The following is a 27357-nucleotide window of genomic DNA, read 5'->3' on the forward strand; positions in this document are numbered from 1 at the left end:
AGTGGAGCACGTCTCAAATCAGCAAATCACTGTCTGAATCCAAAGTGAAATCAAGCACATTTCAGCAGGACTTTACACTTTTGCTTGTAAACAAATCAATGAGTTTTTGATGGCTGGTGCTGGGGAATGGGTTTGGCATTGGACAACCGCAGCTCAACCAGTCCCAACCACAAGAGGGATCACTGTTGCGACTGGGATATAAGGCTGCCTGTCACCTGATTCCGCAACTGACTTTGGTTTCTCTTCAATACGCATAAGTCTTTCGCCTTTTACTAAAGACTTCCGTGGAGAGGAACAACAATGAGTTGACCATATTTTTGGCAGGCTCTGCCAATTGGCTGAGCCTCATGTACTTGTGTGAAAAGAAAAGTAGTTGGACAGAGGCTCCTGACAATGGAGCACAAACAAAGTTGTGTTTACTTATCACTGGAGTCACTAGTGCAGCAAGTCTCAAATCACTGTCTGAATCCAAAGTGAAATCAACCAGATTTCAGCAGGATTTTACAGGGATTAATGGTCACTTTACTGGAGTCTCCGGTGGAGCACGTCTCAAATCAGCAAATCACTGTCTGAATTCATTGTGAAATCAACAAGATTTTCAGCAGGAATCATCACTGGAGTCACTAGTGGAGCCTTGCAGCAAGTCTCAAATCTCTGTCTGAATCCATTGTGAAATCAACAAGATTTTCAGCAGGACTTTACAGTGATTAATCATCACTGGAGTCTCTAGTGTCTGAAACAACAGTGAAATCAACCAGATTTCAGCAGGAGTTTACACTTTTGCTTGTAAACAAATCAATGATTTTAGCTTTTTTGAGGACGGGGGCAGCGTGGGGAGTGGGTTGTTAAGTAGCAAGCGACTGCTACGCCCAGTTGAAAGAACCGCACCGCGACAATTGAGATATGTGCTGGTACGTTGGGTCTGCAAACAAACAGTTTGGTGTTATCGCTTCTCGGCCTTTTGGCTAAGATCAAGTGTAGTATCTGTTCTTATCAGTTTAATATCTGATATGTCCTCTATACGAGGACTACATATTAAGCCGATTTTTAGCTCTGGGAGATGAAAAAGGGGCTTGCTCCGTTCACTCCAAGCATCGACCCGGTATTGCAGCACCTCCGGGAACGGTGCACCCTTTAAATTGTGGAAAATAAAAGAAATGGTAACCTGAATCAGTGGTGTGGTGTTGGAAATGATTTCTGCTTTGAGTAAAACAAGTCTCACCTCCACATAGTTTTTAAGACTGAGGCTTTTGGCAAGTGACTTATGCTTACTCATCAATAGTGCCTTTGTTTTGCAAGTCTCAAATCACTGATTTTAACTTCACCGATCTGTGAGGACGGTGCCATCTGCGAACCGTCACCACAAATGCTGTGACTGGGAATACCGTCCCTGCCTCTGTCACCACCAACTCATACTTACCTGGCAGGGGAGATACCATGATCAAGAAGGTGGTTCACCCAGGGCGAGGCTCAGTCATTGCACTGCGACTGTGCTGACCACTGCGAATTCCCCAAATGTGGGAATCTCGACTGCATAATTTGTGGTAGTGGGGGACTGCGTTCGCGCTCTCCCCTGATATTGAAGTCAAAGAAAAACCAGGTGTCCCGTTTAATCATCACTGTCTGAATCCCTAGTGAAATCAACCACATTTCAGCAGGATTTTACACGGATTAATCACCACTGCACTGGAGTCTCCGGTGGAGGGAGTCTACAATCAGCAAATCACTGTCTGAATCCAAAGTGAAATCAACCAGATTTCAGCATTAATCATCACTGCGCTGGAGTCTCCAGTGGAGCACGTCTCAAATCAGCAAATCACTGTCTGAATCCAAAGTGAAATCAAGCACATTTCAGCAGGACTTTACACTTTTGCTTGTAAACAAATCAATGAGTTTTTGATGGCTGGTGCTGGGGAATGGGTTTGGCATTGGACAACCGCAGCTCAACCAGTCCCAACCACAAGAGGGATCACTGTTGCGACTGGGATATAAGGCTGCCTGTCACCTGATTCCGCAACTGACTTTGGTTTCTCTTCAATACGCATAAGTCTTTCGCCTTTTACTAAAGACTTCCGTGGAGAGGAACAACAATGAGTTGACCATATTTTTGGCAGGCTCTGCCAATTGGCTGAGCCTTATGTACTTGTGTGAAAAGAAAAGTAGTTGGACAGAGGCTCCTGACAATGGAGCACAAACAAAGTTGTGTTTACTTATCACTGGAGTCACTAGTGCAGCAAGTCTCAAATCACTGTCTGAATCCAAAGTGAAATCAACCAGATTTCAGCAGGATTTTACAGGGATTAATGGTCACTTTACTGGAGTCTCCGGTGGAGCACGTCTCAAATCAGCAAATCACTGTCTGAATTCATTGTGAAATCAACAAGATTTTCAGCAGGAATCATCACTGGAGTCACTAGTGGAGCCTTGCAGCAAGTCTCAAATCTCTGTCTGAATCCATTGTGAAATCAACAAGATTTTCAGCAGGACTTTACAGTGATTAATCATCACTGGAGTCTCTAGTGTCTGAAACAACAGTGAAATCAACCAGATTTCAGCAGGAGTTTACACTTTTGCTTGTAAACAAATCAATGATTTTAGCTTTTTTGAGGACGGGGGCAGCGTGGGGAGTGGGTTGTTAAGTAGCAAGCGACTGCTACGCCCAGTTGAAAGAACCGCACCGCGACAATTGAGATATGTGCTGGTACGTTGGGTCTGCAAACAAACAGTTTGGTGTTATCGCTTCTCGGCCTTTTGGCTAAGATCAAGTGTAGTATCTGTTCTTATCAGTTTAATATCTGATATGTCCTCTATACGAGGACTACATATTAAGCCGATTTTTAGCTCTGGGAGATGAAAAAGGGGCTTGCTCCGTTCACTCCAAGCATCGACCCGGTATTGCAGCACCTCCGGGAACGGTGCACCCTTTAAATTGTGGAAAATAAAAGAAATGGTAACCTGAATCAGTGGTGTGGTGTTGGAAATGATTTCTGCTTTGAGTAAAACAAGTCTCACCTCCACATAGTTTTTAAGACTGAGGCTTTTGGCAAGTGACTTATGCTTACTCATCAATAGTGCCTTTGTTTTGCAAGTCTCAAATCACTGATTTTAACTTCACCGATCTGTGAGGACGGTGCCATCTGCGAACCGTCACCACAAATGCTGTGACTGGGAATACCGTCCCTGCCTCTGTCACCACCAACTCATACTTACCTGGCAGGGGAGATACCATGATCAAGAAGGTGGTTCACCCAGGGCGAGGCTCAGTCATTGCACTGCGACTGTGCTGACCACTGCGAATTCCCCAAATGTGGGAATCTCGACTGCATAATTTGTGGTAGTGGGGGACTGCGTTCGCGCTCTCCCCTGATATTGAAGTCAAAGAAAAACCAGGTGTCCCGTTTAATCATCACTGTCTGAATCCCTAGTGAAATCAACCACATTTCAGCAGGATTTTACACGGATTAATCACCACTGCACTGGAGTCTCCGGTGGAGGGAGTCTACAATCAGCAAATCACTGTCTGAATCCAAAGTGAAATCAACCAGATTTCAGCATTAATCATCACTGCGCTGGAGTCTCCAGTGGAGCACGTCTCAAATCAGCAAATCACTGTCTGAATCCAAAGTGAAATCAAGCACATTTCAGCAGGACTTTACACTTTTGCTTGTAAACAAATCAATGAGTTTTTGATGGCTGGTGCTGGGGAATGGGTTTGGCATTGGACAACCGCAGCTCAACCAGTCCCAACCACAAGAGGGATCACTGTTGCGACTGGGATATAAGGCTGCCTGTCACCTGATTCCGCAACTGACTTTGGTTTCTCTTCAATACGCATAAGTCTTTCGCCTTTTACTAAAGACTTCCGTGGAGAGGAACAACAATGAGTTGACCATATTTTTGGCAGGCTCTGCCAATTGGCTGAGCCTCATGTACTTGTGTGAAAAGAAAAGTAGTTGGACAGAGGCTCCTGACAATGGAGCACAAACAAAGTTGTGTTTACTTATCACTGGAGTCACTAGTGCAGCAAGTCTCAAATCACTGTCTGAATCCAAAGTGAAATCAACCAGATTTCAGCAGGATTTTACAGGGATTAATGGTCACTTTACTGGAGTCTCCGGTGGAGCACGTCTCAAATCAGCAAATCACTGTCTGAATTCATTGTGAAATCAACAAGATTTTCAGCAGGAATCATCACTGGAGTCACTAGTGGAGCCTTGCAGCAAGTCTCAAATCTCTGTCTGAATCCATTGTGAAATCAACAAGATTTTCAGCAGGACTTTACAGTGATTAATCATCACTGGAGTCTCTAGTGTCTGAAACAACAGTGAAATCAACCAGATTTCAGCAGGAGTTTACACTTTTGCTTGTAAACAAATCAATGATTTTAGCTTTTTTGAGGACGGGGGCAGCGTGGGGAGTGGGTTGTTAAGTAGCAAGCGACTGCTACGCCCAGTTGAAAGAACCGCACCGCGACAATTGAGATATGTGCTGGTACGTTGGGTCTGCAAACAAACAGTTTGGTGTTATCGCTTCTCGGCCTTTTGGCTAAGATCAAGTGTAGTATCTGTTCTTATCAGTTTAATATCTGATATGTCCTCTATACGAGGACTACATATTAAGCCGATTTTTAGCTCTGGGAGATGAAAAAGGGGCTTGCTCCGTTCACTCCAAGCATCGACCCGGTATTGCAGCACCTCCGGGAACGGTGCACCCTTTAAATTGTGGAAAATAAAAGAAATGGTAACCTGAATCAGTGGTGTGGTGTTGGAAATGATTTCTGCTTTGAGTAAAACAAGTCTCACCTCCACATAGTTTTTAAGACTGAGGCTTTTGGCAAGTGACTTATGCTTACTCATCAATAGTGCCTTTGTTTTGCAAGTCTCAAATCACTGATTTTAACTTCACCGATCTGTGAGGACGGTGCCATCTGCGAACCGTCACCACAAATGCTGTGACTGGGAATACCGTCCCTGCCTCTGTCACCACCAACTCATACTTACCTGGCAGGGGAGATACCATGATCAAGAAGGTGGTTCACCCAGGGCGAGGCTCAGTCATTGCACTGCGACTGTGCTGACCACTGCGAATTCCCCAAATGTGGGAATCTCGACTGCATAATTTGTGGTAGTGGGGGACTGCGTTCGCGCTCTCCCCTGATATTGAAGTCAAAGAAAAACCAGGTGTCCCGTTTAATCATCACTGTCTGAATCCCTAGTGAAATCAACCACATTTCAGCAGGATTTTACACGGATTAATCACCACTGCACTGGAGTCTCCGGTGGAGGGAGTCTACAATCAGCAAATCACTGTCTGAATCCAAAGTGAAATCAACCAGATTTCAGCATTAATCATCACTGCGCTGGAGTCTCCAGTGGAGCACGTCTCAAATCAGCAAATCACTGTCTGAATCCAAAGTAAAATCAAGCACATTTCAGCAGGACTTTACACTTTTGCTTGTAAACAAATCAATGAGTTTTTGATGGCTGGTGCTGGGGAATGGGTTTGGCATTGGACAACCGCAGCTCAACCAGTCCCAACCACAAGAGGGATCACTGTTGCGACTGGGATATAAGGCTGCCTGTCACCTGATTCCGCAACTGACTTTGGTTTCTCTTCAATACGCATAAGTCTTTCGCCTTTTACTAAAGACTTCCGTGGAGAGGAACAACAATGAGTTGACCATATTTTTGGCAGGCTCTGCCAATTGGCTGAGCCTCATGTACTTGTGTGAAAAGAAAAGTAGTTGGACAGAGGCTCCTGACAATGGAGCACAAACAAAGTTGTGTTTACTTATCACTGGAGTCACTAGTGCAGCAAGTCTCAAATCACTGTCTGAATCCAAAGTGAAATCAACCAGATTTCAGCAGGATTTTACAGGGATTAATGGTCACTTTACTGGAGTCTCCGGTGGAGCACGTCTCAAATCAGCAAATCACTGTCTGAATTCATTGTGAAATCAACAAGATTTTCAGCAGGAATCATCACTGGAGTCACTAGTGGAGCCTTGCAGCAAGTCTCAAATCCCTGTCTGAATCCATTGTGAAATCAACAAGATTTTCAGCAGGACTTTACAGTGATTAATCATCACTGGAGTCTCTAGTGTCTGAAACAACAGTGAAATCAACCAGATTTCAGCAGGAGTTTACACTTTTGCTTGTAAACAAATCAATGATTTTAGCTTTTTTGAGGACGGGGGCAGCGTGGGGAGTGGGTTGTTAAGTAGCAAGCGACTGCTACGCCCAGTTGAAAGAACCGCACCGCGACAATTGAGATATGTGCTGGTACGTTGGGTCTGCAAACAAACAGTTTGGTGTTATCGCTTCTCGGCCTTTTGGCTAAGATCAAGTGTAGTATCTGTTCTTATCAGTTTAATATCTGATATGTCCTCTATACGAGGACTACATATTAAGCCGATTTTTAGCTCTGGGAGATGAAAAAGGGGCTTGCTCCGTTCACTCCAAGCATCGACCCGGTATTGCAGCACCTCCGGGAACGGTGCACCCTTTAAATTGTGGAAAATAAAAGAAATGGTAACCTGAATCAGTGGTGTGGTGTTGGAAATGATTTCTGCTTTGAGTAAAACAAGTCTCACCTCCACATAGTTTTTAAGACTGAGGCTTTTGGCAAGTGACTTATGCTTACTCATCAATAGTGCCTTTGTTTTGCAAGTCTCAAATCACTGATTTTAACTTCACCGATCTGTGAGGACGGTGCCATCTGCGAACCGTCACCACAAATGCTGTGACTGGGAATACCGTCCCTGCCTCTGTCACCACCAACTCATACTTACCTGGCAGGGGAGATACCATGATCAAGAAGGTGGTTCACCCAGGGCGAGGCTCAGTCATTGCACTGCGACTGTGCTGACCACTGCGAATTCCCCAAATGTGGGAATCTCGACTGCATAATTTGTGGTAGTGGGGGACTGCGTTCGCGCTCTCCCCTGATATTGAAGTCAAAGAAAAACCAGGTGTCCCGTTTAATCATCACTGTCTGAATCCCTAGTGAAATCAACCACATTTCAGCAGGATTTTACACGGATTAATCACCACTGCACTGGAGTCTCCGGTGGAGGGAGTCTACAATCAGCAAATCACTGTCTGAATCCAAAGTGAAATCAACCAGATTTCAGCATTAATCATCACTGCGCTGGAGTCTCCAGTGGAGCACGTCTCAAATCAGCAAATCACTGTCTGAATCCAAAGTGAAATCAAGCACATTTCAGCAGGACTTTACACTTTTGCTTGTAAACAAATCAATGAGTTTTTGATGGCTGGTGCTGGGGAATGGGTTTGGCATTGGACAACCGCAGCTCAACCAGTCCCAACCACAAGAGGGATCACTGTTGCGACTGGGATATAAGGCTGCCTGTCACCTGATTCCGCAACTGACTTTGGTTTCTCTTCAATACGCATAAGTCTTTCGCCTTTTACTAAAGACTTCCGTGGAGAGGAACAACAATGAGTTGACCATATTTTTGGCAGGCTCTGCCAATTGGCTGAGCCTCATGTACTTGTGTGAAAAGAAAAGTAGTTGGACAGAGGCTCCTGACAATGGAGCACAAACAAAGTTGTGTTTACTTATCACTGGAGTCACTAGTGCAGCAAGTCTCAAATCACTGTCTGAATCCAAAGTGAAATCAACCAGATTTCAGCAGGATTTTACAGGGATTAATGGTCACTTTACTGGAGTCTCCGGTGGAGCACGTCTCAAATCAGCAAATCACTGTCTGAATTCATTGTGAAATCAACAAGATTTTCAGCAGGAATCATCACTGGAGTCACTAGTGGAGCCTTGCAGCAAGTCTCAAATCTCTGTCTGAATCCATTGTGAAATCAACAAGATTTTCAGCAGGACTTTACAGTGATTAATCATCACTGGAGTCTCTAGTGTCTGAAACAACAGTGAAATCAACCAGATTTCAGCAGGAGTTTACACTTTTGCTTGTAAACAAATCAATGATTTTAGCTTTTTTGAGGACGGGGGCAGCGTGGGGAGTGGGTTGTTAAGTAGCAAGCGACTGCTACGCCCAGTTGAAAGAACCGCACCGCGACAATTGAGATATGTGCTGGTACGTTGGGTCTGCAAACAAACAGTTTGGTGTTATCGCTTCTCGGCCTTTTGGCTAAGATCAAGTGTAGTATCTGTTCTTATCAGTTTAATATCTGATATGTCCTCTATACGAGGACTACATATTAAGCCGATTTTTAGCTCTGGGAGATGAAAAAGGGGCTTGCTCCGTTCACTCCAAGCATCGACCCGGTATTGCACCCCCTCCGGGAACGGTGCACCCTTTAAATTGTGGAAAATAAAAGAAATGGTAACCTGAATCAGTGGTGTGGTGTTGGAAATGATTTCTGCTTTGAGTAAAACAAGTCTCACCTCCACATAGTTTTTAAGACTGAGGCTTTTGTCAAGTGACTCATGCTTACTCATCAATAGTGCCTTTGTTTTGCAAGTCTCAAATCACTGATTTTAACTTCACCGGTCTGTGAGGACGGTGCCATCTGCGAACCGTCACCACAAATGCTGTGACTGGGAATACCGTCCCTGCCTCTGTCACCACCAACTCATACTTACCTGGCAGGGGAGATACCATGATCAAGAAGGTGGTTCACCCAGGGCGAGGCTCAGTCATTGCACTGCGACTGTGCTGACCACTGCGAATTCCCCAAATGTGGGAATCTCGACTGCATAATTTGTGGTAGTGGGGGACTGCGTTCGCGCTCTCCCCTGATATTGAAGTCAAAGAAAAACCAGGTGTCCCGTTTATTCATCACTGTCTGAATCCCTAGTGAAATCAACCACATTTCAGCAGGATTTTACACGGATTAATCACCACTGCACTGGAGTCTCCAGTGGAGGGAGTCTACAATCAGCAAATCACTGTCTGAATCCAAAGTGAAATCAACCAGATTTCAGCATTAACCATCACTGCGCTGGAGTCTCCAGTGGAGCACGTCTCAAATCAGCAAATCACTGTCTGAATCCAAAGTGAAATCAAGCACATTTCAGCAGGACTTTACACTTTTGCATGTAAACAAATCAATGAGTTGTTGATGGCTGGTGCTGGGGAATGGGTTTGGCATTGGACAACCGCAGCTCAACCAGTCCCAACCACAAGAGGGATCACTGTTGCGACTGGGATATAAGGCTGCCTGCCACCTGATTCCGCAACTGACTTTGGTTTCTCTTCAATACGCATAAGTCTTTCGCCTTTTACTAAAGACTTCCGTGGAGAGGAACAACAATGAGTTGACCATATTTTTGGCAGGCTCTGCCAATTGGCTGAGCCTCATGTACTTGTGTGAAAAGAAAAGTAGTTGGACAGAGGCTCCTGACAATGGAGCACAAACAAAGTTGTGTTTACTTATCACTGGAGTCACTAGTGCAGCAAGTCTCAAATCACTGTCTGAATCCAAAGTGAAATCAACCAGATTTCAGCAGGATTTTACAGGGATTAATGGTCACTTTACTGGAGTCTCCGGTGGAGCACGTCTCAAATCAGCAAATCACTGTCTGAATTCATTGTGAAATCAACAAGATTTTCAGCAGGAATCATCACTGGAGTCACTAGTGGAGCCTTGCAGCAAGTCTCAAATCTCTGTCTGAATCCATTGTGAAATCAACAAGATTTTCAGCAGGACTTTACAGTGATTAATCATCACTGGAGTCTCTAGTGTCTGAAACAACAGTGAAATCAACCAGATTTCAGCAGGAGTTTACACTTTTGCTTGTAAACAAATCAATGATTTTAGCTTTTTTGAGGACGGGGGCAGCGTGGGGAGTGGGTTGTTAAGTAGCAAGCGACTGCTACGCCCAGTTGAAAGAACCGCACCGCGACAATTGAGATATGTGCTGGTACGTTGGGTCTGCAAACAAACAGTTTGGTGTTATCGCTTCTCGGCCTTTTGGCTAAGATCAAGTGTAGTATCTGTTCTTATCAGTTTAATATCTGATATGTCCTCTATACGAGGACTACATATTAAGCCGATTTTTAGCTCTGGGAGATGAAAAAGGGGCTTGCTCCGTTCACTCCAAGCATCGACCCGGTATTGCAGCACCTCCGGGAACGGTGCACCCTTTAAATTGTGGAAAATAAAAGAAATGGTAACCTGAATCAGTGGTGTGGTGTTGGAAATGATTTCTGCTTTGAGTAAAACAAGTCTCACCTCCACATAGTTTTTAAGACTGAGGCTTTTGGCAAGTGACTTATGCTTACTCATCAATAGTGCCTTTGTTTTGCAAGTCTCAAATCACTGATTTTAACTTCACCGATCTGTGAGGACGGTGCCATCTGCGAACCGTCACCACAAATGCTGTGACTGGGAATACCGTCCCTGCCTCTGTCACCACCAACTCATACTTACCTGGCAGGGGAGATACCATGATCAAGAAGGTGGTTCACCCAGGGCGAGGCTCAGTCATTGCACTGCGACTGTGCTGACCACTGCGAATTCCCCAAATGTGGGAATCTCGACTGCATAATTTGTGGTAGTGGGGGACTGCGTTCGCGCTCTCCCCTGATATTGAAGTCAAAGAAAAACCAGGTGTCCCGTTTAATCATCACTGTCTGAATCCCTAGTGAAATCAACCACATTTCAGCAGGATTTTACACGGATTAATCACCACTGCACTGGAGTCTCCGGTGGAGGGAGTCTACAATCAGCAAATCACTGTCTGAATCCAAAGTGAAATCAACCAGATTTCAGCATTAATCATCACTGCGCTGGAGTCTCCAGTGGAGCACGTCTCAAATCAGCAAATCACTGTCTGAATCCAAAGTGAAATCAAGCACATTTCAGCAGGACTTTACACTTTTGCTTGTAAACAAATCAATGAGTTTTTGATGGCTGGTGCTGGGGAATGGGTTTGGCATTGGACAACCGCAGCTCAACCAGTCCCAACCACAAGAGGGATCACTGTTGCGACTGGGATATAAGGCTGCCTGTCACCTGATTCCGCAACTGACTTTGGTTTCTCTTCAATACGCATAAGTCTTTCGCCTTTTACTAAAGACTTCCGTGGAGAGGAACAACAATGAGTTGACCATATTTTTGGCAGGCTCTGCCAATTGGCTGAGCCTCATGTACTTGTGTGAAAAGAAAAGTAGTTGGACAGAGGCTCCTGACAATGGAGCACAAACAAAGTTGTGTTTACTTATCACTGGAGTCACTAGTGCAGCAAGTCTCAAATCACTGTCTGAATCCAAAGTGAAATCAACCAGATTTCAGCAGGATTTTACAGGGATTAATGGTCACTTTACTGGAGTCTCCGGTGGAGCACGTCTCAAATCAGCAAATCACTGTCTGAATTCATTGTGAAATCAACAAGATTTTCAGCAGGAATCATCACTGGAGTCACTAGTGGAGCCTTGCAGCAAGTCTCAAATCTCTGTCTGAATCCATTGTGAAATCAACAAGATTTTCAGCAGGACTTTACAGTGATTAATCATCACTGGAGTCTCTAGTGTCTGAAACAACAGTGAAATCAACCAGATTTCAGCAGGAGTTTACACTTTTGCTTGTAAACAAATCAATGATTTTAGCTTTTTTGAGGACGGGGGCAGCGTGGGGAGTGGGTTGTTAAGTAGCAAGCGACTGCTACGCCCAGTTGAAAGAACCGCACCGCGACAATTGAGATATGTGCTGGTACGTTGGGTCTGCAAACAAACAGTTTGGTGTTATCGCTTCTCGGCCTTTTGGCTAAGATCAAGTGTAGTATCTGTTCTTATCAGTTTAATATCTGATATGTCCTCTATACGAGGACTACATATTAAGCCGATTTTTAGCTCTGGGAGATGAAAAAGGGGCTTGCTCCGTTCACTCCAAGCATCGACCCGGTATTGCAGCACCTCCGGGAACGGTGCACCCTTTAAATTGTGGAAAATAAAAGAAATGGTAACCTGAATCAGTGGTGTGGTGTTGGAAATGATTTCTGCTTTGAGTAAAACAAGTCTCACCTCCACATAGTTTTTAAGACTGAGGCTTTTGGCAAGTGACTTATGCTTACTCATCAATAGTGCCTTTGTTTTGCAAGTCTCAAATCACTGATTTTAACTTCACCGATCTGTGAGGACGGTGCCATCTGCGAACCGTCACCACAAATGCTGTGACTGGGAATACCGTCCCTGCCTCTGTCACCACCAACTCATACTTACCTGGCAGGGGAGATACCATGATCAAGAAGGTGGTTCACCCAGGGCGAGGCTCAGTCATTGCACTGCGACTGTGCTGACCACTGCGAATTCCCCAAATGTGGGAATCTCGACTGCATAATTTGTGGTAGTGGGGGACTGCGTTCGCGCTCTCCCCTGATATTGAAGTCAAAGAAAAACCAGGTGTCCCGTTTAATCATCACTGTCTGAATCCCTAGTGAAATCAACCACATTTCAGCAGGATTTTACACGGATTAATCACCACTGCACTGGAGTCTCCGGTGGAGGGAGTCTACAATCAGCAAATCACTGTCTGAATCCAAAGTGAAATCAACCAGATTTCAGCATTAATCATCACTGCGCTGGAGTCTCCAGTGGAGCACGTCTCAAATCAGCAAATCACTGTCTGAATCCAAAGTAAAATCAAGCACATTTCAGCAGGACTTTACACTTTTGCTTGTAAACAAATCAATGAGTTTTTGATGGCTGGTGCTGGGGAATGGGTTTGGCATTGGACAACCGCAGCTCAACCAGTCCCAACCACAAGAGGGATCACTGTTGCGACTGGGATATAAGGCTGCCTGTCACCTGATTCCGCAACTGACTTTGGTTTCTCTTCAATACGCATAAGTCTTTCGCCTTTTACTAAAGACTTCCGTGGAGAGGAACAACAATGAGTTGACCATATTTTTGGCAGGCTCTGCCAATTGGCTGAGCCTCATGTACTTGTGTGAAAAGAAAAGTAGTTGGACAGAGGCTCCTGACAATGGAGCACAAACAAAGTTGTGTTTACTTATCACTGGAGTCACTAGTGCAGCAAGTCTCAAATCACTGTCTGAATCCAAAGTGAAATCAACCAGATTTCAGCAGGATTTTACAGGGATTAATGGTCACTTTACTGGAGTCTCCGGTGGAGCACGTCTCAAATCAGCAAATCACTGTCTGAATTCATTGTGAAATCAACAAGATTTTCAGCAGGAATCATCACTGGAGTCACTAGTGGAGCCTTGCAGCAAGTCTCAAATCCCTGTCTGAATCCATTGTGAAATCAACAAGATTTTCAGCAGGACTTTACAGTGATTAATCATCACTGGAGTCTCTAGTGTCTGAAACAACAGTGAAATCAACCAGATTTCAGCAGGAGTTTACACTTTTGCTTGTAAACAAATCAATGATTTTAGCTTTTTTGAGGACGGGGGCAGCGTGGGGAGTGGGTTGTTAAGTAGCAAGCGACTGCTACGCCCAGTTGAAAGAACCGCACCGCGACAATTGAGATATGTGCTGGTACGTTGGGTCTGCAAACAAACAGTTTGGTGTTATCGCTTCTCGGCCTTTTGGCTAAGATCAAGTGTAGTATCTGTTCTTATCAGTTTAATATCTGATATGTCCTCTATACGAGGACTACATATTAAGCCGATTTTTAGCTCTGGGAGATGAAAAAGGGGCTTGCTCCGTTCACTCCAAGCATCGACCCGGTATTGCAGCACCTCCGGGAACGGTGCACCCTTTAAATTGTGGAAAATAAAAGAAATGGTAACCTGAATCAGTGGTGTGGTGTTGGAAATGATTTCTGCTTTGAGTAAAACAAGTCTCACCTCCACATAGTTTTTAAGACTGAGGCTTTTGGCAAGTGACTTATGCTTACTCATCAATAGTGCCTTTGTTTTGCAAGTCTCAAATCACTGATTTTAACTTCACCGATCTGTGAGGACGGTGCCATCTGCGAACCGTCACCACAAATGCTGTGACTGGGAATACCGTCCCTGCCTCTGTCACCACCAACTCATACTTACCTGGCAGGGGAGATACCATGATCAAGAAGGTGGTTCACCCAGGGCGAGGCTCAGTCATTGCACTGCGACTGTGCTGACCACTGCGAATTCCCCAAATGTGGGAATCTCGACTGCATAATTTGTGGTAGTGGGGGACTGCGTTCGCGCTCTCCCCTGATATTGAAGTCAAAGAAAAACCAGGTGTCCCGTTTAATCATCACTGTCTGAATCCCTAGTGAAATCAACCACATTTCAGCAGGATTTTACACGGATTAATCACCACTGCACTGGAGTCTCCGGTGGAGGGAGTCTACAATCAGCAAATCACTGTCTGAATCCAAAGTGAAATCAACCAGATTTCAGCATTAATCATCACTGCGCTGGAGTCTCCAGTGGAGCACGTCTCAAATCAGCAAATCACTGTCTGAATCCAAAGTGAAATCAAGCACATTTCAGCAGGACTTTACACTTTTGCTTGTAAACAAATCAATGAGTTTTTGATGGCTGGTGCTGGGGAATGGGTTTGGCATTGGACAACCGCAGCTCAACCAGTCCCAACCACAAGAGGGATCACTGTTGCGACTGGGATATAAGGCTGCCTGTCACCTGATTCCGCAACTGACTTTGGTTTCTCTTCAATACGCATAAGTCTTTCGCCTTTTACTAAAGACTTCCGTGGAGAGGAACAACAATGAGTTGACCATATTTTTGGCAGGCTCTGCCAATTGGCTGAGCCTCATGTACTTGTGTGAAAAGAAAAGTAGTTGGACAGAGGCTCCTGACAATGGAGCACAAACAAAGTTGTGTTTACTTATCACTGGAGTCACTAGTGCAGCAAGTCTCAAATCACTGTCTGAATCCAAAGTGAAATCAACCAGATTTCAGCAGGATTTTACAGGGATTAATGGTCACTTTACTGGAGTCTCCGGTGGAGCACGTCTCAAATCAGCAAATCACTGTCTGAATTCATTGTGAAATCAACAAGATTTTCAGCAGGAATCATCACTGGAGTCACTAGTGGAGCCTTGCAGCAAGTCTCAAATCTCTGTCTGAATCCATTGTGAAATCAACAAGATTTTCAGCAGGACTTTACAGTGATTAATCATCACTGGAGTCTCTAGTGTCTGAAACAACAGTGAAATCAACCAGATTTCAGCAGGAGTTTACACTTTTGCTTGTAAACAAATCAATGATTTTAGCTTTTTTGAGGACGGGGGCAGCGTGGGGAGTGGGTTGTTAAGTAGCAAGCGACTGCTACGCCCAGTTGAAAGAACCGCACCGCGACAATTGAGATATGTGCTGGTACGTTGGGTCTGCAAACAAACAGTTTGGTGTTATCGCTTCTCGGCCTTTTGGCTAAGATCAAGTGTAGTATCTGTTCTTATCAGTTTAATATCTGATATGTCCTCTATACGAGGACTACATATTAAGCCGATTTTTAGCTCTGGGAGATGAAAAAGGGGCTTGCTCCGTTCACTCCAAGCATCGACCCGGTATTGCAGCACCTCCGGGAACGGTGCACCCTTTAAATTGTGGAAAATAAAAGAAATGGTAACCTGAATCAGTGGTGTGGTGTTGGAAATGATTTCTGCTTTGAGTAAAACAAGTCTCACCTCCACATAGTTTTTAAGACTGAGGCTTTTGGCAAGTGACTTATGCTTACTCATCAATAGTGCCTTTGTTTTGCAAGTCTCAAATCACTGATTTTAACTTCACCGATCTGTGAGGACGGTGCCATCTGCGAACCGTCACCACAAATGCTGTGACTGGGAATACCGTCCCTGCCTCTGTCACCACCAACTCATACTTACCTGGCAGGGGAGATACCATGATCAAGAAGGTGGTTCACCCAGGGCGAGGCTCAGTCATTGCACTGCGACTGTGCTGACCACTGCGAATTCCCCAAATGTGGGAATCTCGACTGCATAATTTGTGGTAGTGGGGGACTGCGTTCGCGCTCTCCCCTGATATTGAAGTCAAAGAAAAACCAGGTGTCCCGTTTAATCATCACTGTCTGAATCCCTAGTGAAATCAACCACATTTCAGCAGGATTTTACACGGATTAATCACCACTGCACTGGAGTCTCCGGTGGAGGGAGTCTACAATCAGCAAATCACTGTCTGAATCCAAAGTGAAATCAACCAGATTTCAGCATTAATCATCACTGCGCTGGAGTCTCCAGTGGAGCACGTCTCAAATCAGCAAATCACTGTCTGAATCCAAAGTGAAATCAAGCACATTTCAGCAGGACTTTACACTTTTGCTTGTAAACAAATCAATGAGTTTTTGATGGCTGGTGCTGGGGAATGGGTTTGGCATTGGACAACCGCAGCTCAACCAGTCCCAACCACAAGAGGGATCACTGTTGCGACTGGGATATAAGGCTGCCTGTCACCTGATTCCGCAACTGACTTTGGTTTCTCTTCAATACGCATAAGTCTTTCGCCTTTTACTAAAGACTTCCGTGGAGAGGAACAACAATGAGTTGACCATATTTTTGGCAGGCTCTGCCAATTGGCTGAGCCTCATGTACTTGTGTGAAAAGAAAAGTAGTTGGACAGAGGCTCCTGACAATGGAGCACAAACAAAGTTGTGTTTACTTATCACTGGAGTCACTAGTGCAGCAAGTCTCAAATCACTGTCTGAATCCAAAGTGAAATCAACCAGATTTCAGCAGGATTTTACAGGGATTAATGGTCACTTTACTGGAGTCTCCGGTGGAGCACGTCTCAAATCAGCAAATCACTGTCTGAATTCATTGTGAAATCAACAAGATTTTCAGCAGGAATCATCACTGGAGTCACTAGTGGAGCCTTGCAGCAAGTCTCAAATCTCTGTCTGAATCCATTGTGAAATCAACAAGATTTTCAGCAGGACTTTACAGTGATTAATCATCACTGGAGTCTCTAGTGTCTGAAACAACAGTGAAATCAACCAGATTTCAGCAGGAGTTTACACTTTTGCTTGTAAACAAATCAATGATTTTAGCTTTTTTGAGGACGGGGGCAGCGTGGGGAGTGGGTTGTTAAGTAGCAAGCGACTGCTACGCCCAGTTGAAAGAACCGCACCGCGACAATTGAGATATGTGCTGGTACGTTGGGTCTGCAAACAAACAGTTTGGTGTTATCGCTTCTCGGCCTTTTGGCTAAGATCAAGTGTAGTATCTGTTCTTATCAGTTTAATATCTGATATGTCCTCTATACGAGGACTACATATTAAGCCGATTTTTAGCTCTGGGAGATGAAAAAGGGGCTTGCTCCGTTCACTCCAAGCATCGACCCGGTATTGCAGCACCTCCGGGAACGGTGCACCCTTTAAATTGTGGAAAATAAAAGAAATGGTAACCTGAATCAGTGGTGTGGTGTTGGAAATGATTTCTGCTTTGAGTAAAACAAGTCTCACCTCCACATAGTTTTTAAGACTGAGGCTTTTGGCAAGTGACTTATGCTTACTCATCAATAGTGCCTTTGTTTTGCAAGTCTCAAATCACTGATTTTAACTTCACCGATCTGTGAGGACGGTGCCATCTGCGAACCGTCACCACAAATGCTGTGACTGGGAATACCGTCCCTGCCTCTGTCACCACCAACTCATACTTACCTGGCAGGGGAGATACCATGATCAAGAAGGTGGTTCACCCAGGGCGAGGCTCAGTCATTGCACTGCGACTGTGCTGACCACTGCGAATTCCCCAAATGTGGGAATCTCGACTGCATAATTTGTGGTAGTGGGGGACTGCGTTCGCGCTCTCCCCTGATATTGAAGTCAAAGAAAAACCAGGTGTCCCGTTTAATCATCACTGTCTGAATCCCTAGTGAAATCAACCACATTTCAGCAGGATTTTACACGGATTAATCACCACTGCACTGGAGTCTCCGGTGGAGGGAGTCTACAATCAGCAAATCACTGTCTGAATCCAAAGTGAAATCAACCAGATTTCAGCATTAATCATCACTGCGCTGGAGTCTCCAGTGGAGCACGTCTCAAATCAGCAAATCACTGTCTGAATCCAAAGTGAAATCAAGCACATTTCAGCAGGACTTTACACTTTTGCTTGTAAACAAATCAATGAGTTTTTGATGGCTGGTGCTGGGGAATGGGTTTGGCATTGGACAACCGCAGCTCAACCAGTCCCAACCACAAGAGGGATCACTGTTGCGACTGGGATATAAGGCTGCCTGTCACCTGATTCCGCAACTGACTTTGGTTTCTCTTCAATACGCATAAGTCTTTCGCCTTTTACTAAAGACTTCCGTGGAGAGGAACAACAATGAGTTGACCATATTTTTGGCAGGCTCTGCCAATTGGCTGAGCCTCATGTACTTGTGTGAAAAGAAAAGTAGTTGGACAGAGGCTCCTGACAATGGAGCACAAACAAAGTTGTGTTTACTTATCACTGGAGTCACTAGTGCAGCAAGTCTCAAATCACTGTCTGAATCCAAAGTGAAATCAACCAGATTTCAGCAGGATTTTACAGGGATTAATGGTCACTTTACTGGAGTCTCCGGTGGAGCACGTCTCAAATCAGCAAATCACTGTCTGAATTCATTGTGAAATCAACAAGATTTTCAGCAGGAATCATCACTGGAGTCACTAGTGGAGCCTTGCAGCAAGTCTCAAATCTCTGTCTGAATCCATTGTGAAATCAACAAGATTTTCAGCAGGACTTTACAGTGATTAATCATCACTGGAGTCTCTAGTGTCTGAAACAACAGTGAAATCAACCAGATTTCAGCAGGAGTTTACACTTTTGCTTGTAAACAAATCAATGATTTTAGCTTTTTTGAGGACGGGGGCAGCGTGGGGAGTGGGTTGTTAAGTAGCAAGCGACTGCTACGCCCAGTTGAAAGAACCGCACCGCGACAATTGAGATATGTGCTGGTACGTTGGGTCTGCAAACAAACAGTTTGGTGTTATCGCTTCTCGGCCTTTTGGCTAAGATCAAGTGTAGTATCTGTTCTTATCAGTTTAATATCTGATATGTCCTCTATACGAGGACTACATATTAAGCCGATTTTTAGCTCTGGGAGATGAAAAAGGGGCTTGCTCCGTTCACTCCAAGCATCGACCCGGTATTGCACCCCCTCCGGGAACGGTGCACCCTTTAAATTGTGGAAAATAAAAGAAATGGTAACCTGAATCAGTGGTGTGGTGTTGGAAATGATTTCTGCTTTGAGTAAAACAAGTCTCACCTCCACATAGTTTTTAAGACTGAGGCTTTTGTCAAGTGACTCATGCTTACTCATCAATAGTGCCTTTGTTTTGCAAGTCTCAAATCACTGATTTTAACTTCACCGGTCTGTGAGGACGGTGCCATCTGCGAACCGTCACCACAAATGCTGTGACTGGGAATACCGTCCCTGCCTCTGTCACCACCAACTCATACTTACCTGGCAGGGGAGATACCATGATCAAGAAGGTGGTTCACCCAGGGCGAGGCTCAGTCATTGCACTGCGACTGTGCTGACCACTGCGAATTCCCCAAATGTGGGAATCTCGACTGCATAATTTGTGGTAGTGGGGGACTGCGTTCGCGCTCTCCCCTGATATTGAAGTCAAAGAAAAACCAGGTGTCCCGTTTATTCATCACTGTCTGAATCCCTAGTGAAATCAACCACATTTCAGCAGGATTTTACACGGATTAATCACCACTGCACTGGAGTCTCCAGTGGAGGGAGTCTACAATCAGCAAATCACTGTCTGAATCCAAAGTGAAATCAACCAGATTTCAGCATTAACCATCACTGCGCTGGAGTCTCCAGTGGAGCACGTCTCAAATCAGCAAATCACTGTCTGAATCCAAAGTGAAATCAAGCACATTTCAGCAGGACTTTACACTTTTGCATGTAAACAAATCAATGAGTTGTTGATGGCTGGTGCTGGGGAATGGGTTTGGCATTGGACAACCGCAGCTCAACCAGTCCCAACCACAAGAGGGATCACTGTTGCGACTGGGATATAAGGCTGCCTGCCACCTGATTCCGCAACTGACTTTGGTTTCTCTTCAATACGCATAAGTCTTTCGCCTTTTACTAAAGACTTCCGTGGAGAGGAACAACAATGAGTTGACCATATTTTTGGCAGGCTCTGCCAATTGGCTGAGCCTCATGTACTTGTGTGAAAAGAAAAGTAGTTGGACAGAGGCTCCTGACAATGGAGCACAAACAAAGTTGTGTTTACTTATCACTGGAGTCACTAGTGCAGCAAGTCTCAAATCACTGTCTGAATCCAAAGTGAAATCAACCAGATTTCAGCAGGATTTTACAGGGATTAATGGTCACTTTACTGGAGTCTCCGGTGGAGCACGTCTCAAATCAGCAAATCACTGTCTGAATTCATTGTGAAATCAACAAGATTTTCAGCAGGAATCATCACTGGAGTCACTAGTGGAGCCTTGCAGCAAGTCTCAAATCTCTGTCTGAATCCATTGTGAAATCAACAAGATTTTCAGCAGGACTTTACAGTGATTAATCATCACTGGAGTCTCTAGTGTCTGAAACAACAGTGAAATCAACCAGATTTCAGCAGGAGTTTACACTTTTGCTTGTAAACAAATCAATGATTTTAGCTTTTTTGAGGACGGGGGCAGCGTGGGGAGTGGGTTGTTAAGTAGCAAGCGACTGCTACGCCCAGTTGAAAGAACCGCACCGCGACAATTGAGATATGTGCTGGTACGTTGGGTCTGCAAACAAACAGTTTGGTGTTATCGCTTCTCGGCCTTTTGGCTAAGATCAAGTGTAGTATCTGTTCTTATCAGTTTAATATCTGATATGTCCTCTATACGAGGACTACATATTAAGCCGATTTTTAGCTCTGGGAGATGAAAAAGGGGCTTGCTCCGTTCACTCCAAGCATCGACCCGGTATTGCACCCCCTCCGGGAACGGTGCACCCTTTAAATTGTGGAAAATAAAAGAAATGGTAACCTGAATCAGTGGTGTGGTGTTGGAAATGATTTCTGCTTTGAGTAAAACAAGTCTCACCTCCACATAGTTTTTAAGACTGAGGCTTTTGTCAAGTGACTCATGCTTACTCATCAATAGTGCCTTTGTTTTGCAAGTCTCAAATCACTGATTTTAACTTCACCGGTCTGTGAGGACGGTGCCATCTGCGAACCGTCACCACAAATGCTGTGACTGGGAATACCGTCCCTGCCTCTGTCACCACCAACTCATACTTACCTGGCAGGGGAGATACCATGATCAAGAAGGTGGTTCACCCAGGGCGAGGCTCAGTCATTGCACTGCGACTGTGCTGACCACTGCGAATTCCCCAAATGTGGGAATCTCGACTGCATAATTTGTGGTAGTGGGGGACTGCGTTCGCGCTCTCCCCTGATATTGAAGTCAAAGAAAAACCAGGTGTCCCGTTTATTCATCACTGTCTGAATCCCTAGTGAAATCAACCACATTTCAGCAGGATTTTACACGGATTAATCACCACTGCACTGGAGTCTCCAGTGGAGGGAGTCTACAATCAGCAAATCACTGTCTGAATCCAAAGTGAAATCAACCAGATTTCAGCATTAACCATCACTGCGCTGGAGTCTCCAGTGGAGCACGTCTCAAATCAGCAAATCACTGTCTGAATCCAAAGTGAAATCAAGCACATTTCAGCAGGACTTTACACTTTTGCATGTAAACAAATCAATGAGTTGTTGATGGCTGGTGCTGGGGAATGGGTTTGGCATTGGACAACCGCAGCTCAACCAGTCCCAACCACAAGAGGGATCACTGTTGCGACTGGGATATAAGGCTGCCTGCCACCTGATTCCGCAACTGACTTTGGTTTCTCTTCAATACGCATAAGTCTTTCGCCTTTTACTAAAGACTTCCGTGGAGAGGAACAACAATGAGTTGACCATATTTTTGGCAGGCTCTGCCAATTGGCTGAGCCTCATGTACTTGTGTGAAAAGAAAAGTAGTTGGACAGAGGCTCCTGACAATGGAGCACAAACAAAGTTGTGTTTACTTATCACTGGAGTCACTAGTGCAGCAAGTCTCAAATCACTGTCTGAATCCAAAGTGAAATCAACCAGATTTCAGCAGGATTTTACAGGGATTAATGGTCACTTTACTGGAGTCTCCGGTGGAGCACGTCTCAAATCAGCAAATCACTGTCTGAATTCATTGTGAAATCAACAAGATTTTCAGCAGGAATCATCACTGGAGTCACTAGTGGAGCCTTGCAGCAAGTCTCAAATCCCTGTCTGAATCCATTGTGAAATCAACAAGATTTTCAGCAGGACTTTACAGTGATTAATCATCACTGGAGTCTCTAGTGTCTGAAACAACAGTGAAATCAACCAGATTTCAGCAGGAGTTTACACTTTTGCTTGTAAACAAATCAATGATTTTAGCTTTTTTGAGGACGGGGGCAGCGTGGGGAGTGGGTTGTTAAGTAGCAAGCGACTGCTACGCCCAGTTGAAAGAACCGCACCGCGACAATTGAGATATGTGCTGGTACGTTGGGTCTGCAAACAAACAGTTTGGTGTTATCGCTTCTCGGCCTTTTGGCTAAGATCAAGTGTAGTATCTGTTCTTATCAGTTTAATATCTGATATGTCCTCTATACGAGGACTACATATTAAGCCGATTTTTAGCTCTGGGAGATGAAAAAGGGGCTTGCTCCGTTCACTCCAAGCATCGACCCGGTATTGCAGCACCTCCGGGAACGGTGCACCCTTTAAATTGTGGAAAATAAAAGAAATGGTAACCTGAATCAGTGGTGTGGTGTTGGAAATGATTTCTGCTTTGAGTAAAACAAGTCTCACCTCCACATAGTTTTTAAGACTGAGGCTTTTGGCAAGTGACTTATGCTTACTCATCAATAGTGCCTTTGTTTTGCAAGTCTCAAATCACTGATTTTAACTTCACCGATCTGTGAGGACGGTGCCATCTGCGAACCGTCACCACAAATGCTGTGACTGGGAATACCGTCCCTGCCTCTGTCACCACCAACTCATACTTACCTGGCAGGGGAGATACCATGATCAAGAAGGTGGTTCACCCAGGGCGAGGCTCAGTCATTGCACTGCGACTGTGCTGACCACTGCGAATTCCCCAAATGTGGGAATCTCGACTGCATAATTTGTGGTAGTGGGGGACTGCGTTCGCGCTCTCCCCTGATATTGAAGTCAAAGAAAAACCAGGTGTCCCGTTTAATCATCACTGTCTGAATCCCTAGTGAAATCAACCACATTTCAGCAGGATTTTACACGGATTAATCACCACTGCACTGGAGTCTCCGGTGGAGGGAGTCTACAATCAGCAAATCACTGTCTGAATCCAAAGTGAAATCAACCAGATTTCAGCATTAATCATCACTGCGCTGGAGTCTCCAGTGGAGCACGTCTCAAATCAGCAAATCACTGTCTGAATCCAAAGTGAAATCAAGCACATTTCAGCAGGACTTTACACTTTTGCTTGTAAACAAATCAATGAGTTTTTGATGGCTGGTGCTGGGGAATGGGTTTGGCATTGGACAACCGCAGCTCAACCAGTCCCAACCACAAGAGGGATCACTGTTGCGACTGGGATATAAGGCTGCCTGCCACCTGATTCCGCAACTGACTTTGGTTTCTCTTCAATACGCATAAGTCTTTCGCCTTTTACTAAAGACTTCCGTGGAGAGGAACAACAATGAGTTGACCATATTTTTGGCAGGCTCTGCCAATTGACTGAGCCTCATGTACTTGTGTGAAAAGAAAAGTAGTTGGACAGAGGCTCCTGACAATGGAGCACAAACAAAGTTGTGTTTACTTATCACTGGAGTCACTAGTGCAGCAAGTCTCAAATCACTGTCTGAATCCAAAGTGAAATCAACCAGATTTCAGCAGGATTTTACAGGGATTAATGGTCACTTTACTGGAGTCTCCGGTGGAGCACGTCTCAAATCAGCAAATCACTGTCTGAATTCATTGTGAAATCAACAAGATTTTCAGCAGGAATCATCACTGGAGTCACTAGTGGAGCCTTGCAGCAAGTCTCAAATCTCTGTCTGAATCCATTGTGAAATCAACAAGATTTTCAGCAGGACTTTACAGTGATTAATCATCACTGGAGTCTCTAGTGTCTGAAACAACAGTGAAATCAACCAGATTTCAGCAGGAGTTTACACTTTTGCTTGTAAACAAATCAATGATTTTAGCTTTTTTGAGGACGGGGGCAGCGTGGGGAGTGGGTTGTTAAGTAGCAAGCGACTGCTACGCCCAGTTGAAAGAACCGCACCGCGACAATTGAGATATGTGCTGGTACGTTGGGTCTGCAAACAAACAGTTTGGTGTTATCGCTTCTCGGCCTTTTGGCTAAGATCAAGTGTAGTATCTGTTCTTATCAGTTTAATATCTGATATGTCCTCTATACGAGGACTACATATTAAGCCGATTTTTAGCTCTGGGAGATGAAAAAGGGGCTTGCTCCGTTCACTCCAAGCATCGACCCGGTATTGCAGCACCTCCGGGAACGGTGCACCCTTTAAATTGTGGAAAATAAAAGAAATGGTAACCTGAATCAGTGGTGTGGTGTTGGAAATGATTTCTGCTTTGAGTAAAACAAGTCTCACCTCCACATAGTTTTTAAGACTGAGGCTTTTGGCAAGTGACTTATGCTTACTCATCAATAGTGCCTTTGTTTTGCAAGTCTCAAATCACTGATTTTAACTTCACCGATCTGTGAGGACGGTGCCATCTGCGAACCGTCACCACAAATGCTGTGACTGGGAATACCGTCCCTGCCTCTGTCACCACCAACTCATACTTACCTGGCAGGGGAGATACCATGATCAAGAAGGTGGTTCACCCAGGGCGAGGCTCAGTCATTGCACTGCGACTGTGCTGACCACTGCGAATTCCCCAAATGTGGGAATCTCGACTGCATAATTTGTGGTAGTGGGGGACTGCGTTCGCGCTCTCCCCTGATATTGAAGTCAAAGAAAAACCAGGTGTCCCGTTTAATCATCACTGTCTGAATCCCTAGTGAAATCAACCACATTTCAGCAGGATTTTACACGGATTAATCACCACTGCACTGGAGTCTCCGGTGGAGGGAGTCTACAATCAGCAAATCACTGTCTGAATCCAAAGTGAAATCAACCAGATTTCAGCATTAATCATCACTGCGCTGGAGTCTCCAGTGGAGCACGTCTCAAATCAGCAAATCACTGTCTGAATCCAAAGTGAAATCAAGCACATTTCAGCAGGACTTTACACTTTTGCTTGTAAACAAATCAATGAGTTTTTGATGGCTGGTGCTGGGGAATGGGTTTGGCATTGGACAACCGCAGCTCAACCAGTCCCAACCACAAGAGGGATCACTGTTGCGACTGGGATATAAGGCTGCCTGCCACCTGATTCCGCAACTGACTTTGGTTTCTCTTCAATACGCATAAGTCTTTCGCCTTTTACTAAAGACTTCCGTGGAGAGGAACAACAATGAGTTGACCATATTTTTGGCAGGCTCTGCCAATTGGCTGAGCCTCATGTACTTGTGTGAAAAGAAAAGTAGTTGGACAGAGGCTCCTGACAATGGAGCACAAACAAAGTTGTGTTTACTTATCACTGGAGTCACTAGTGCAGCAAGTCTCAAATCACTGTCTGAATCCAAAGTGAAATCAACCAGATTTCAGCAGGATTTTACAGGGATTAATGGTCACTTTACTGGAGTCTCCGGTGGAGCACGTCTCAAATCAGCAAATCACTGTCTGAATTCATTGTGAAATCAACAAGATTTTCAGCAGGAATCATCACTGGAGTCACTAGTGGAGCCTTGCAGCAAGTCTCAAATCTCTGTCTGAATCCATTGTGAAATCAACAAGATTTTCAGCAGGACTTTACAGTGATTAATCATCACTGGAGTCTCTAGTGTCTGAAACAACAGTGAAATCAACCAGATTTCAGCAGGAGTTTACACTTTTGCTTGTAAACAAATCAATGATTTTAGCTTTTTTGAGGACGGGGGCAGCGTGGGGAGTGGGTTGTTAAGTAGCAAGCGACTGCTACGCCCAGTTGAAAGAACCGCACCGCGACAATTGAGATATGTGCTGGTACGTTGGGTCTGCAAACAAACAGTTTGGTGTTATCGCTTCTCGGCCTTTTGGCTAAGATCAAGTGTAGTATCTGTTCTTATCAGTTTAATATCTGATATGTCCTCTATACGAGGACTACATATTAAGCCGATTTTTAGCTCTGGGAGATGAAAAAGGGGCTTGCTCCGTTCACTCCAAGCATCGACCCGGTATTGCAGCACCTCCGGGAACGGTGCACCCTTTAAATTGTGGAAAATAAAAGAAATGGTAACCTGAATCAGTGGTGTGGTGTTGGAAATGATTTCTGCTTTGAGTAAAACAAGTCTCACCTCCACATAGTTTTTAAGACTGAGGCTTTTGGCAAGTGACTTATGCTTACTCATCAATAGTGCCTTTGTTTTGCAAGTCTCAAATCACTGATTTTAACTTCACCGATCTGTGAGGACGGTGCCATCTGCGAACCGTCACCACAAATGCTGTGACTGGGAATACCGTCCCTGCCTCTGTCACCACCAACTCATACTTACCTGGCAGGGGAGATACCATGATCAAGAAGGTGGTTCACCCAGGGCGAGGCTCAGTCATTGCACTGCGACTGTGCTGACCACTGCGAATTCCCCAAATGTGGGAATCTCGACTGCATAATTTGTGGTAGTGGGGGACTGCGTTCGCGCTCTCCCCTGATATTGAAGTCAAAGAAAAACCAGGTGTCCCGTTTAATCATCACTGTCTGAATCCCTAGTGAAATCAACCACATTTCAGCAGGATTTTACACGGATTAATCACCACTGCACTGGAGTCTCCGGTGGAGGGAGTCTACAATCAGCAAATCACTGTCTGAATCCAAAGTGAAATCAACCAGATTTCAGCATTAATCATCACTGCGCTGGAGTCTCCAGTGGAGCACGTCTCAAATCAGCAAATCACTGTCTGAATCCAAAGTGAAATCAAGCACATTTCAGCAGGACTTTACACTTTTGCTTGTAAACAAATCAATGAGTTTTTGATGGCTGGTGCTGGGGAATGGGTTTGGCATTGGACAACCGCAGCTCAACCAGTCCCAACCACAAGAGGGATCACTGTTGCGACTGGGATATAAGGCTGCCTGTCACCTGATTCCGCAACTGACTTTGGTTTCTCTTCAATACGCATAAGTCTTTCGCCTTTTACTAAAGACTTCCGTGGAGAGGAACAACAATGAGTTGACCATATTTTTGGCAGGCTCTGCCAATTGGCTGAGCCTCATGTACTTGTGTGAAAAGAAAAGTAGTTGGACAGAGGCTCCTGACAATGGAGCACAAACAAAGTTGTGTTTACTTATCACTGGAGTCACTAGTGCAGCAAGTCTCAAATCACTGTCTGAATCCAAAGTGAAATCAACCAGATTTCAGCAGGATTTTACAG

At 44.8% G+C, this 27357-nt stretch overlaps 46 non-coding genes across 46 annotated transcripts; all 46 read left to right on the top strand.

The window, feature by feature from the left end:
- Window positions 1-228: 228 nt before the first annotated feature.
- Window positions 229-343, top strand: LOC144400576 (U5 spliceosomal RNA). Its single transcript, XR_013462511.1, has one exon. It is a non-coding gene; the product is annotated as a U5 spliceosomal RNA (small nuclear RNA).
- A 602-nt stretch (window positions 344-945) lies between these two features.
- On the top strand, window positions 946-1136 carry LOC144400266 (U2 spliceosomal RNA). The gene has a single exon (XR_013462204.1). It is a non-coding gene; the product is annotated as a U2 spliceosomal RNA (small nuclear RNA).
- A 276-nt stretch (window positions 1137-1412) lies between these two features.
- Window positions 1413-1576, top strand: LOC144400053 (U1 spliceosomal RNA). The gene has a single exon (XR_013461991.1). It is a non-coding gene; the product is annotated as a U1 spliceosomal RNA (small nuclear RNA).
- A 442-nt stretch (window positions 1577-2018) lies between these two features.
- LOC144400577 (U5 spliceosomal RNA) lies at window positions 2019-2133 on the top strand. Its single transcript, XR_013462512.1, has one exon. It is a non-coding gene; the product is annotated as a U5 spliceosomal RNA (small nuclear RNA).
- Window positions 2134-2735: 602 nt separating this feature from the next.
- LOC144400268 (U2 spliceosomal RNA) lies at window positions 2736-2926 on the top strand. The gene has a single exon (XR_013462206.1). It is a non-coding gene; the product is annotated as a U2 spliceosomal RNA (small nuclear RNA).
- A 276-nt stretch (window positions 2927-3202) lies between these two features.
- On the top strand, window positions 3203-3366 carry LOC144400055 (U1 spliceosomal RNA). Its single transcript, XR_013461993.1, has one exon. It is a non-coding gene; the product is annotated as a U1 spliceosomal RNA (small nuclear RNA).
- Window positions 3367-3808: 442 nt separating this feature from the next.
- On the top strand, window positions 3809-3923 carry LOC144400579 (U5 spliceosomal RNA). The gene has a single exon (XR_013462514.1). It is a non-coding gene; the product is annotated as a U5 spliceosomal RNA (small nuclear RNA).
- A 602-nt stretch (window positions 3924-4525) lies between these two features.
- Window positions 4526-4716, top strand: LOC144400269 (U2 spliceosomal RNA). The gene has a single exon (XR_013462207.1). It is a non-coding gene; the product is annotated as a U2 spliceosomal RNA (small nuclear RNA).
- Window positions 4717-4992: 276 nt separating this feature from the next.
- LOC144400056 (U1 spliceosomal RNA) lies at window positions 4993-5156 on the top strand. Its single transcript, XR_013461994.1, has one exon. It is a non-coding gene; the product is annotated as a U1 spliceosomal RNA (small nuclear RNA).
- Window positions 5157-5598: 442 nt separating this feature from the next.
- Window positions 5599-5713, top strand: LOC144400580 (U5 spliceosomal RNA). The gene has a single exon (XR_013462515.1). It is a non-coding gene; the product is annotated as a U5 spliceosomal RNA (small nuclear RNA).
- Window positions 5714-6315: 602 nt separating this feature from the next.
- On the top strand, window positions 6316-6506 carry LOC144400270 (U2 spliceosomal RNA). Its single transcript, XR_013462208.1, has one exon. It is a non-coding gene; the product is annotated as a U2 spliceosomal RNA (small nuclear RNA).
- Window positions 6507-6782: 276 nt separating this feature from the next.
- Window positions 6783-6946, top strand: LOC144400057 (U1 spliceosomal RNA). The gene has a single exon (XR_013461995.1). It is a non-coding gene; the product is annotated as a U1 spliceosomal RNA (small nuclear RNA).
- A 442-nt stretch (window positions 6947-7388) lies between these two features.
- On the top strand, window positions 7389-7503 carry LOC144400581 (U5 spliceosomal RNA). The gene has a single exon (XR_013462516.1). It is a non-coding gene; the product is annotated as a U5 spliceosomal RNA (small nuclear RNA).
- A 602-nt stretch (window positions 7504-8105) lies between these two features.
- LOC144400342 (U2 spliceosomal RNA) lies at window positions 8106-8296 on the top strand. The gene has a single exon (XR_013462280.1). It is a non-coding gene; the product is annotated as a U2 spliceosomal RNA (small nuclear RNA).
- Window positions 8297-8572: 276 nt separating this feature from the next.
- LOC144400058 (U1 spliceosomal RNA) lies at window positions 8573-8736 on the top strand. The gene has a single exon (XR_013461996.1). It is a non-coding gene; the product is annotated as a U1 spliceosomal RNA (small nuclear RNA).
- A 442-nt stretch (window positions 8737-9178) lies between these two features.
- LOC144400582 (U5 spliceosomal RNA) lies at window positions 9179-9293 on the top strand. Its single transcript, XR_013462517.1, has one exon. It is a non-coding gene; the product is annotated as a U5 spliceosomal RNA (small nuclear RNA).
- A 602-nt stretch (window positions 9294-9895) lies between these two features.
- Window positions 9896-10086, top strand: LOC144400271 (U2 spliceosomal RNA). The gene has a single exon (XR_013462209.1). It is a non-coding gene; the product is annotated as a U2 spliceosomal RNA (small nuclear RNA).
- Window positions 10087-10362: 276 nt separating this feature from the next.
- On the top strand, window positions 10363-10526 carry LOC144400059 (U1 spliceosomal RNA). Its single transcript, XR_013461997.1, has one exon. It is a non-coding gene; the product is annotated as a U1 spliceosomal RNA (small nuclear RNA).
- A 442-nt stretch (window positions 10527-10968) lies between these two features.
- On the top strand, window positions 10969-11083 carry LOC144400583 (U5 spliceosomal RNA). Its single transcript, XR_013462518.1, has one exon. It is a non-coding gene; the product is annotated as a U5 spliceosomal RNA (small nuclear RNA).
- A 602-nt stretch (window positions 11084-11685) lies between these two features.
- On the top strand, window positions 11686-11876 carry LOC144400272 (U2 spliceosomal RNA). Its single transcript, XR_013462210.1, has one exon. It is a non-coding gene; the product is annotated as a U2 spliceosomal RNA (small nuclear RNA).
- Window positions 11877-12152: 276 nt separating this feature from the next.
- Window positions 12153-12316, top strand: LOC144400060 (U1 spliceosomal RNA). The gene has a single exon (XR_013461998.1). It is a non-coding gene; the product is annotated as a U1 spliceosomal RNA (small nuclear RNA).
- Window positions 12317-12758: 442 nt separating this feature from the next.
- Window positions 12759-12873, top strand: LOC144400584 (U5 spliceosomal RNA). The gene has a single exon (XR_013462519.1). It is a non-coding gene; the product is annotated as a U5 spliceosomal RNA (small nuclear RNA).
- Window positions 12874-13475: 602 nt separating this feature from the next.
- LOC144400273 (U2 spliceosomal RNA) lies at window positions 13476-13666 on the top strand. Its single transcript, XR_013462211.1, has one exon. It is a non-coding gene; the product is annotated as a U2 spliceosomal RNA (small nuclear RNA).
- Window positions 13667-13942: 276 nt separating this feature from the next.
- On the top strand, window positions 13943-14106 carry LOC144400061 (U1 spliceosomal RNA). Its single transcript, XR_013461999.1, has one exon. It is a non-coding gene; the product is annotated as a U1 spliceosomal RNA (small nuclear RNA).
- Window positions 14107-14548: 442 nt separating this feature from the next.
- Window positions 14549-14663, top strand: LOC144400585 (U5 spliceosomal RNA). The gene has a single exon (XR_013462520.1). It is a non-coding gene; the product is annotated as a U5 spliceosomal RNA (small nuclear RNA).
- Window positions 14664-15265: 602 nt separating this feature from the next.
- LOC144400274 (U2 spliceosomal RNA) lies at window positions 15266-15456 on the top strand. The gene has a single exon (XR_013462212.1). It is a non-coding gene; the product is annotated as a U2 spliceosomal RNA (small nuclear RNA).
- A 276-nt stretch (window positions 15457-15732) lies between these two features.
- Window positions 15733-15896, top strand: LOC144400062 (U1 spliceosomal RNA). Its single transcript, XR_013462000.1, has one exon. It is a non-coding gene; the product is annotated as a U1 spliceosomal RNA (small nuclear RNA).
- A 442-nt stretch (window positions 15897-16338) lies between these two features.
- On the top strand, window positions 16339-16453 carry LOC144400586 (U5 spliceosomal RNA). The gene has a single exon (XR_013462521.1). It is a non-coding gene; the product is annotated as a U5 spliceosomal RNA (small nuclear RNA).
- A 602-nt stretch (window positions 16454-17055) lies between these two features.
- LOC144400275 (U2 spliceosomal RNA) lies at window positions 17056-17246 on the top strand. The gene has a single exon (XR_013462213.1). It is a non-coding gene; the product is annotated as a U2 spliceosomal RNA (small nuclear RNA).
- Window positions 17247-17522: 276 nt separating this feature from the next.
- On the top strand, window positions 17523-17686 carry LOC144400063 (U1 spliceosomal RNA). Its single transcript, XR_013462001.1, has one exon. It is a non-coding gene; the product is annotated as a U1 spliceosomal RNA (small nuclear RNA).
- A 442-nt stretch (window positions 17687-18128) lies between these two features.
- On the top strand, window positions 18129-18243 carry LOC144400587 (U5 spliceosomal RNA). The gene has a single exon (XR_013462522.1). It is a non-coding gene; the product is annotated as a U5 spliceosomal RNA (small nuclear RNA).
- Window positions 18244-18845: 602 nt separating this feature from the next.
- On the top strand, window positions 18846-19036 carry LOC144400343 (U2 spliceosomal RNA). The gene has a single exon (XR_013462281.1). It is a non-coding gene; the product is annotated as a U2 spliceosomal RNA (small nuclear RNA).
- Window positions 19037-19312: 276 nt separating this feature from the next.
- LOC144400064 (U1 spliceosomal RNA) lies at window positions 19313-19476 on the top strand. The gene has a single exon (XR_013462002.1). It is a non-coding gene; the product is annotated as a U1 spliceosomal RNA (small nuclear RNA).
- Window positions 19477-19918: 442 nt separating this feature from the next.
- Window positions 19919-20033, top strand: LOC144400588 (U5 spliceosomal RNA). Its single transcript, XR_013462523.1, has one exon. It is a non-coding gene; the product is annotated as a U5 spliceosomal RNA (small nuclear RNA).
- A 602-nt stretch (window positions 20034-20635) lies between these two features.
- On the top strand, window positions 20636-20826 carry LOC144400345 (U2 spliceosomal RNA). The gene has a single exon (XR_013462283.1). It is a non-coding gene; the product is annotated as a U2 spliceosomal RNA (small nuclear RNA).
- A 276-nt stretch (window positions 20827-21102) lies between these two features.
- Window positions 21103-21266, top strand: LOC144400066 (U1 spliceosomal RNA). Its single transcript, XR_013462004.1, has one exon. It is a non-coding gene; the product is annotated as a U1 spliceosomal RNA (small nuclear RNA).
- A 442-nt stretch (window positions 21267-21708) lies between these two features.
- Window positions 21709-21823, top strand: LOC144400590 (U5 spliceosomal RNA). The gene has a single exon (XR_013462525.1). It is a non-coding gene; the product is annotated as a U5 spliceosomal RNA (small nuclear RNA).
- A 602-nt stretch (window positions 21824-22425) lies between these two features.
- On the top strand, window positions 22426-22616 carry LOC144400276 (U2 spliceosomal RNA). Its single transcript, XR_013462214.1, has one exon. It is a non-coding gene; the product is annotated as a U2 spliceosomal RNA (small nuclear RNA).
- A 276-nt stretch (window positions 22617-22892) lies between these two features.
- Window positions 22893-23056, top strand: LOC144400067 (U1 spliceosomal RNA). Its single transcript, XR_013462005.1, has one exon. It is a non-coding gene; the product is annotated as a U1 spliceosomal RNA (small nuclear RNA).
- A 442-nt stretch (window positions 23057-23498) lies between these two features.
- LOC144400715 (U5 spliceosomal RNA) lies at window positions 23499-23616 on the top strand. The gene has a single exon (XR_013462650.1). It is a non-coding gene; the product is annotated as a U5 spliceosomal RNA (small nuclear RNA).
- A 599-nt stretch (window positions 23617-24215) lies between these two features.
- Window positions 24216-24406, top strand: LOC144400277 (U2 spliceosomal RNA). The gene has a single exon (XR_013462215.1). It is a non-coding gene; the product is annotated as a U2 spliceosomal RNA (small nuclear RNA).
- A 276-nt stretch (window positions 24407-24682) lies between these two features.
- LOC144400068 (U1 spliceosomal RNA) lies at window positions 24683-24846 on the top strand. Its single transcript, XR_013462006.1, has one exon. It is a non-coding gene; the product is annotated as a U1 spliceosomal RNA (small nuclear RNA).
- A 442-nt stretch (window positions 24847-25288) lies between these two features.
- Window positions 25289-25403, top strand: LOC144400591 (U5 spliceosomal RNA). Its single transcript, XR_013462526.1, has one exon. It is a non-coding gene; the product is annotated as a U5 spliceosomal RNA (small nuclear RNA).
- Window positions 25404-26005: 602 nt separating this feature from the next.
- LOC144400279 (U2 spliceosomal RNA) lies at window positions 26006-26196 on the top strand. Its single transcript, XR_013462217.1, has one exon. It is a non-coding gene; the product is annotated as a U2 spliceosomal RNA (small nuclear RNA).
- Window positions 26197-26472: 276 nt separating this feature from the next.
- Window positions 26473-26636, top strand: LOC144400069 (U1 spliceosomal RNA). Its single transcript, XR_013462007.1, has one exon. It is a non-coding gene; the product is annotated as a U1 spliceosomal RNA (small nuclear RNA).
- A 442-nt stretch (window positions 26637-27078) lies between these two features.
- On the top strand, window positions 27079-27193 carry LOC144400592 (U5 spliceosomal RNA). The gene has a single exon (XR_013462527.1). It is a non-coding gene; the product is annotated as a U5 spliceosomal RNA (small nuclear RNA).
- Window positions 27194-27357: the final 164 nt, after the last annotated feature.

The sequence above is a fragment of the Gasterosteus aculeatus genome, chromosome 2 (assembly GCF_964276395.1).
Source record: "Gasterosteus aculeatus chromosome 2, fGasAcu3.hap1.1, whole genome shotgun sequence".
NCBI lineage: Eukaryota > Metazoa > Chordata > Actinopteri > Perciformes > Gasterosteidae > Gasterosteus > Gasterosteus aculeatus.